Here is an 8,113-nt window from a genome sequence, read left to right on the forward strand (position 1 = left end):
TTCCTGAGCGCCCCGGAAGGGGGTGGCAACGAAGGATTTAACACGCTCGACCGCGAGACCGTCACCGTGCATGCACGCGTCAACGCTGAGCAGCACCAGCAGGGCGACTCAGCCAACACAAAGCACTATGCAGGAGCTCGTAAACAACTAGCAAAACAGCTCAAGGGCCTCACCAGAGCAGAGAAAATCGTAACACGCCTAACTGAAATATACACCCCAGTCATGTGAACCGCCAAGAATACATAAATTCCAAAGACAGCACGTCTTTGTAATTTATGTATTCTTGCCGGTTGAATGAGCCACCTCCGAAGCGCCCTACTTTTCAGAAAACTCTTTATCAATGGCACTTTCTATGACAGTGCAATCAGAATAGTCACCAAAGAAACACACGCACGAACTGGCTGACTGACTTGGTAACTCTATCCAACAGGAACAAGCCCTGGCTGCCTTTAACACGGAAGCGACCGGAAGCTCCCTGAAACGAAGGGGATTTGAATACAGTGGGACAAATAAGTTTCTGTCCGCTGTTCAATTACGTCCCGTCTAGTCAGCAGTCATTACCTTAGTCAAGGGAACACAACTCCGACATCTGAACCGTCTCGAGCGCACCCGTCGGGGATGGGCCACAGAAAACAGGATCCACTAAGAAGGGAATTTGCCCCCATGGCCACTCAGAAAATGCTTCAACCATAGGATTGACCTGCCCTTGGCATCATTCGTCGAAGTCCTATTTCTAGGCGACAACCAGAGGCCAGGGAACACTTCATCAAAAAGCTAGCAAGCGACAAAGAAGAAGACGAAGTTGATGTATTTTTTTTTACCAGACTCAGGTACCAGCTCCTTGAATTGCCGCTGCGCAGCCTTGGATTTGAAAGGTCAGCAGCGGCATTACTTTCCTTCGGGGCTTCTGAGACTGGGCTCAGCCACCGGGGTGTTTGCGAGCCACTCCGAGCTTTATTAAAACTCTAATCGATTTTCAATATAACTTGAAATATTTACTCTCTGTTAGAACTTTTCGCTCTTTTTTTCCCCTAATTTATCAATCCTAAATGCTTTCCAACCTTGGATATTTATTTTATGCACTGACCCGTAACTAGATAACAGACTTTTTTTTCTCCAACTCCTGTTGTTTGGCCTGTCCCTGATTGTGTATGTGCCATCCCAAGGAACAACAGCAACAACAACACTAATGATGTGGTTACTGACACTGCTGCAACCATCACTTGGAAACTCCCAGAATTTCCTAAGCTTGACGGACATCCCACCATTAAAAAGACCTGGGGATTAACGGACGAAGCCGAACTGTGAGGAATACTAGGCATTCCATAAAGCATTCGAATCGCAACAATTACAAACAAGGAAATCCACAGTCGTAGCAGGCTCCTACGGGGCACCGCGGTGGGTCAACAAAGGCTTCGCACCAAATTGTGCAGCCAATTCCATACTAAAAACGCTGCAAGAACTCAGTTTCGAAGTAATTAAAATCCACATGGCTTGCACACGAGCACACACACACCAGGTACGCAGGGCAATCAACAGGCACACAATGCTACCCTGGAGGGTGTACAAAATCTTTCCTTTGTCTCCCCCCTTCTTCCCCACCGCAGCAGCATAGCATGGGGGGAGGTGTTACACCGGGCATGCCCTCCCCCCCTCGAAATTTTTCATATCAGGTATGCGTGCGGTTTAAGTCGCCTGGAGAAACCGCCTGAATTCGCCTGCAGGGGCGGAACCTGCAGTTTTAAGGACATGTTCGTTCGCGCAAAATTGAAAACAGAGACTAAGCCAACGCCTGATCCGTGGCCGCTCCAGAGGCTGTACATGTAAACATATACGACCGGGCGACGCGCTGACGTCGCCCGGATTCGATTAGCTCGTGCTGCATTTCGCGCCGAATGCGCCGAGCTGCGCCGGGAACACGCCGCGAGCCGATGAAGGCGGTCATGCTCTTTCGGTGACAGAACAGCACAGCGGCGAAACGGAGAAATAGCAGGAAAAGCCTCATATGGACATACATGTGGTCTGGACTGAAGCCTTATGTTTTGTTATTTATTGTGTTTACTATGGTATAAAGTGTAATAACATGACGGAGCATTTACTGTATTTTGTTCAGTCAGCCACCAAACCTTGATGTGTTTACTTGCCTAACAACATCGCCTCCACTGACTACTGCAGTTCAGCATTGATTGATTGTAGGATTTAACGCGCCGACGCAGCGCAGGCGATGAGGCGCGCCGTAGTGGAGGGCTCCGGATTAATTTTGACCACTTGGGAATCTTTAACGTGCCCCGAAATCTCGTACACACAGGCATTTTTGCTTTTCGCCTCCATCACAAAAGTGACCGCCATGGCCGGTAATCGGACCCGCGACCTCATGCTCAGAAGCACAACGCCTTAGCCACTCAGCCACCGCGGCGGGTCTGCAGTTCAATAGAATCTGCTCTATGAAAAGCATTGCTTTCTGCCCATCTTGTATTGCTGCACATCAACAAAACTGTACAATTCTCTTTATTGCAAGGATTCGTCCTTTTTTTTTGCATTATCCCATTTATTCCTTGGCCAACATCTCGGTTAGAATCAGCATTCTGTATTTGCCAAACAACAATTTTACTGAAACCATGTCTGTTCGACTAAATGGCTAGAAATAAAATGAAATTAAAAAAAAACGTCCCATATTAAACGAATGCCCCGCAAGTACATCCTGTTCCGATTTGTAGGTTATCGCTGGAGCGCAACTCGTTGTAAGTACGCAGACGAAACACCGGCTTTGACAGATCTTCCCTGACAATTTCGTTATCGTCGGCGTAGATAAAAGGAAACCAAGTCTGTATTTGACCACAACAAATGTAAAGCTTAAAGGGACCTTGCACCACTTCTTTCAACTTTTTTCTAAATCCTAAATGTTTGCTGAACGTAGTCAGCCAACACACGCAGTACTTAGATTAGGGGGTCGTAAAGAACCTCAGCCAAGAACTACTGCTCTATGACCATCAGATAACTGAAAACCTGCTCATAAGATTTTTTTTCTCTTTCCCGGCGTTGGCGTTCTTCTAACGCCCTAATTACGTCATTACAGGGGTGTAGCGGCTATTGATCGGCTTTCCTCCAGTTGCAGCAATGGACTCATTCGACAGCCATTTTAAAAAGACAGTCATAAAAGCAAAGCAGAAACGTAAAGCTTATCTACAGCGACGAGCAAATCACCCAGTGCCGCTCCGTGCCGCGTCGATAAGTATAACCTTCGCACTGCTTCCAGACGTTAAGGAAATTGTGAAAGCGTTTATCGGAAGTGTTGCAGAGTCCCTTTAAAGCAAAAAGTGTGGGAAGTTTGTTTTAGGGGGCATTGTTGTAGCATGCAACAGCCAATAAGGGAGAAAAGAATGCGCAACTTTGATTTTCATGGTTCCGAAACGAAAGGCTATGCCCCTGGCATAAAGTTCCTTTTAAGCCGATGAAGGGTCTTTACTCTGGCGCGCTTGGCTGGTCGATGCTCGAACAATAACCTTCAAATAGCGCTCTACTGTACTTCATAGCTGTATAGAAAAATTATTCGTCCTTTTCCTAAAGGTAAAGGTAAAACACGCGAATCTTGACGGGACACGCATTGCACAACCACAACCGAGACTTTTGTCGCTTCCGTCTGACGAATCGGAACTTCGGAGTCCGCACGCAGCTCACGAGCAGACTCACGATTCCGCTCACGAGCGCGTGCCCGCATAACCGTCTGCTCTTCAGCCGAACGAATCACCCGTGGCCTACCCATAGACCTGCGAACGTGAATTCAAGTTATCACCATCATCACCTAAGCTCCTTAAGGCGGGCTTTACTGTTAGCCTTGTAGCATGCACACATTGCACGTTCAAGTCAGATCTTTCAAGCTTCGCTTGAAAAACAACGAGCAAGAAGCCTTGCCTTCCCATCTCCCCCTTCCCTTTTTTTTTTTTTGGTAGAGCGCCCCCCTCGCCCCCCTCAAAAAAATCCTGCCTACGCCACTCCCCCTCCCCTTGCCAAAAACAGCATCGAGTAAGCTGGCAACAAGAGTATCGACTGTTCAGAGATCTCAGCTTACAAGGATTGTCCGAAGCTTCTCCACATGGGTTTTTGTCATCTTTGAGGACTTTATTAAGACGGGAAGTCTTCGCTAACAGTGCATGCGGACGCGGCCTGCTCAACGGGCGTAATTCACAAATGGACAAGACATCACTCCAGTGTCCAAATTTACCTTCTGTGCAGCACAGACTACCCCCAACCCCTTTCATCTAATTTGGTGTTGTTCAGCGTTCCCAACTGGCAGAGAGCAACAGCTCAGGCTTCAGGAAGTCCCACGATCACCAACGGCGCACTTACAGCTAATTAGAAGCGATCCACTCACCCTTGAAAGTCGGCTACCCTTGAAAGGGTTGCCGACTTTACTGTTTAAAACTGTCTATACAAAGTTGTATAGAGGCTAATCGATCCCCCCCCCCCCCCCCCCCCCCCCCCCCTCCCTTTTTTTTGAAGTGGTTGTGGATGGCACTGTACCCGCGTGGACCTTCTGAACAGTGTTTCACGTAACAGGGGACCAGTGCTATGCGAACACTCGAACTGTGCTTGCACCTAACCGTAACAGAAACTCTAAACAATTACTACGTATTTCAACTTTATTCGTAATATGTGCCTTCCCATCTCCTTCTACCCCTAACCCAAGCAATTCATTCATTCAATTGTCCGCGTTCTGTCTGACTGTCTGCCTGTTCGGCACGTACGGCCACCTTTGCCGATGAGCGTTTGCTCTCAACTCGTTTACAGCAGCGCCGTTCAGACGCTCGGCCGTCCCGGTGCGGTGGATGACCGGGCGCAGAGCGAGCCCCCTTGCAGGAGTAGCCTCCTCTCCCCTCCGCGTAACGCGGATGGGAAGGATAGGCACGCTGCAGCCGGCCCATTGTTTCCGCCAAGTTCGAGGTCAGCGGCACTTGGCGCGCCGTTGATTGCAGAGCCCCCCGTACGAAATTGACCTCCCCGAGCGTGCGCGCCTTACGGCGCTCTTATGCAATGTTGATGTTAAGGTGCTTGGACCGCGTCTGCTGCGGGCGGCACGTAGTGTCTGTTTATAGAGCTGTCGCCCGCTTCGGTGGAGCGTGCCGTACCAAGCCAACGCTGAAATATCTCCTCCTTCCGGTCGCTACTGTGGGGGGGGGGGGGGAAATTCCGCGCACGTGCGCTTTTCGGCCCTTCCACGTGTGCTTGTTTACTTTTTGTATCCTGGACCATTGGCAATGACGGGAACTCCGTTTTTCAACTGTTATTCCGACACCGCGCTGCTCCTTCTCCGTAGCTACGGGTGGCTTCCAGTCTTACTAAACGCGCCAACGCTGTATTCCGAGACTTCAGGATACGTAAAAGCCGAGCGCAGCACACCGCTCTAGAGGCTATTCTTCGCCCTCCTCGTAGCCTTTGACCTCTTTTGTTCAAACCACTCAGTGCCGGGGCAACATTCTCTAGGTTGCGCTGTCTACGCGAACACATTACGCCTAGTGGATCGAATTTTGGCTTTTTGTCTGGACGATTTTGATGCTATCGAGCTGCGGCTGTCATGCGCCGTTGAATAAAAATAAAATAAAAAGACACAACCATAAATGAACGACACAAATCGATGTTTAACGAGCGATAAGGCCTCTTGGCGGCGAAGAAAACCAGCTCGTGTGGAGGACTGGACACGACTTTTTAATTCCTAAAAAAGTATGACGTGGCCGAGCACAAACTTTGAGCAACACGTACAAAATTGGGAAGCTGCGGCAGACATGTGGAGTAATTAATAGACTATCGTACAGCTAAAGTGATACTTCCCTATCGCCATCTCTCTCTCGGTATTACTCTTCCATGCAGTGTCCAGCCTACTCCAAGGGTGCCTTTATTTTCGCCTGCGCCCCATTGTAGAGCAGCTTTGGCGTTGCCGTCAAACCACACTAATTTCGAATGAAGTTTTCTCTGCGACTATCTGTCTAACTCGGCAATTAAATTGTTGCGCTGCACAGCTTCGCAGATACCTTTCGGACATGCATGCCGAAATCAAACGCTTGGCAATGCCACCGTATCGTTTGAAATGCATTCGTCGAGGGTACTGCATTGCCCTCCTCTTCGTTCTACGGCTGCTAGCGTGTGCTACACCACTGCTAATGCGGAGCGACGTTGCATAAGGGCTCTCGTACGTTGTTTTCACGTGCAATGGTTCTAGTTTTTGGTCACCCAATGTGCGCGTGCGCTTAGCTCGCCCTTCTTAGCACAGACTATGCTCTCTACGTAGAATACGCTTGCTGACACAAAAAGTGATTAGTCGAGATGGATGTGCAGTATATACCCAGTCTCCTCGAGAGGAGTGTACTGTGCGTGGAAAAGAAGGGTCGGAGAACCAGAACGAACAACTTGGCGCATAGGCTCGCTCTCCACCATGAACCCGTTCTGAGCTAACGGTTATCGAATAGGTCCTCGGGCGCATCCTTTGACGGAAATGTAGTTTTCGTGCCCGCTAGTAATCGCAACTTCTGCCAGCTTTGCGGTCGCGCATTTGTGAAACTGGGCTACAACAAGCACGACGCGGACGCGGACGCGGTGAGATTCATATACTGCAATCTTGGGTGTCCACAAGCGCCCTCTCAGTAACCTACCTTGCCGGCGGCCTTGAAGAACTGCACAGTGAAATGGAGGACGTATGAATATAGCCTATGAAGGTTTTTTTTTTTTAATAAACGAAACAGCTGCATCTACAGGATCGGGAGCCGCGTTCTTCAGCGATTTTCCGAAGAGCAACGAAGGACGCATGGATACTTGGTAGTATTCTTTGTTGTCACTATACGGTTTCCATATTCCCAAGGCACATGGAGTTCAGAAAAAAAAAAAAAAAAGAAAGTCCACGGAGAACGTCCGTGCACTGGCGGCGTTAAATATGTGAACCCGAACCAAGATAACTGAGACAAAGCAGACGCCAAGAAATATGACTCGCGGGTGCAATCAGCTTCCGCGCTATCTTCCTCCATACAGCAACAAGCCACAGGATTAAGAAAACGCAGCTCTGTCTCCCTCATCAACTGTTTCGCTTTCCACACTCTCAATCAATTTGCACAGACAGCTTGCGTGGAAACCGCGTATACCATTGATTGTTATGGCGCACTTCTGTTCTGAACGAGCAATGAAAACTGATACAAGGGTATAAACCAGCCTTAATTGCAGAAAAGAGGTCTGAAATTGATTAATATAATCTCGGTTTTGCATTAAGGAGCAGCATCACATCATTTCAGGTCGTTGTCCCTTAATCGATAACGAACTCATTGGAGATAAAAAAACCATGTTTGTTTCTTTTTATCTCCAATAAGACGTCATGGTACAAAGTCGGTTCTCATGTCGTACACGTCTGATTAACTTGCGGCGGACAAGAAACAAATGGCCTTGTACAAGGTTTTCATTAACATATTTCTGAAGTTAAGCTCAGACAAACGAGACCCTTTGGAATCCCAGCCCGCCGAACAAGGACGCAAGCAGCGCCTGCATTGCCCCACTTTTTGCGTGCATGCCGGGGATGCTGACCACCGTCCATGATCCTCTTCAAGTCTCCCCTGAGGAGCGATCCAGTTTCTCGCCGCGACGCGCCCTTCATGTCGCACATTTATCCTGTTTCGCTAACTGGAGCGGCAAAAAAGAGAAACACAGGTGTGCCCGCTGGGACAGCAGAAGCCTCGTTGACCCTTAGGAGTTACCGGCAACTGCCCAAGGCCAAAATATGTCCAGTGAAGCAGTAAGGTAGAAAGTAAACCGCGTCTTACCTAATGGCCGCGGCTGCTTAGTCCTGATGCAACGAGTAGTTGACCGACGTCTCGTGTTGCCAGGCGAAGGGCTTATAGCGCAGGCCACACGCGGGTCCACGCAAAGTCACCACTATCGGAGGCCGAAAAGCAAGTGCCGAAGGAGACGTAATGAGGATAATAAAAAAAATGACACCGGAGCTCGCTATGGGTGAGGTGCCAAGAGCCCGGTGAGAAGACGGAGCCGCTCGGTGTCAGGTGCGGGTGGTGTGGCACATGGACGAATTCCGGGCGCGGTGCCGTGGGCTGGCAGGTTGGTTCCTCGCAGAGGAGTCACG

General features: G+C 49.2%; 1 protein-coding gene across 1 annotated transcript in view; it reads right to left on the bottom strand.

The window, feature by feature from the left end:
* The window catches only part of LOC144138695 (acyl-CoA Delta-9 desaturase-like), a 133,888-nt gene extending 126,075 nt beyond the window's left edge, over nucleotides 1-7,813 (bottom strand). Inside the window, exon 1 of the mRNA XM_077671119.1 lies at nucleotides 7,797-7,813. The gene's annotated coding sequence lies outside the window, so the exon portion shown is untranslated. The remainder of the gene's footprint in view (nucleotides 1-7,796) is intronic.
* Nucleotides 7,814-8,113: the final 300 nt, after the last annotated feature.

This window comes from Haemaphysalis longicornis, unplaced genomic scaffold (genome assembly GCF_048455015.1).
Source record: "Haemaphysalis longicornis isolate Haplotype H1 unplaced genomic scaffold, Haemaphysalis longicornis Haplotype H1 scaffold_1, whole genome shotgun sequence".
NCBI classification, from domain to species: Eukaryota; Metazoa; Arthropoda; class Arachnida; order Ixodida; family Ixodidae; genus Haemaphysalis; species Haemaphysalis longicornis.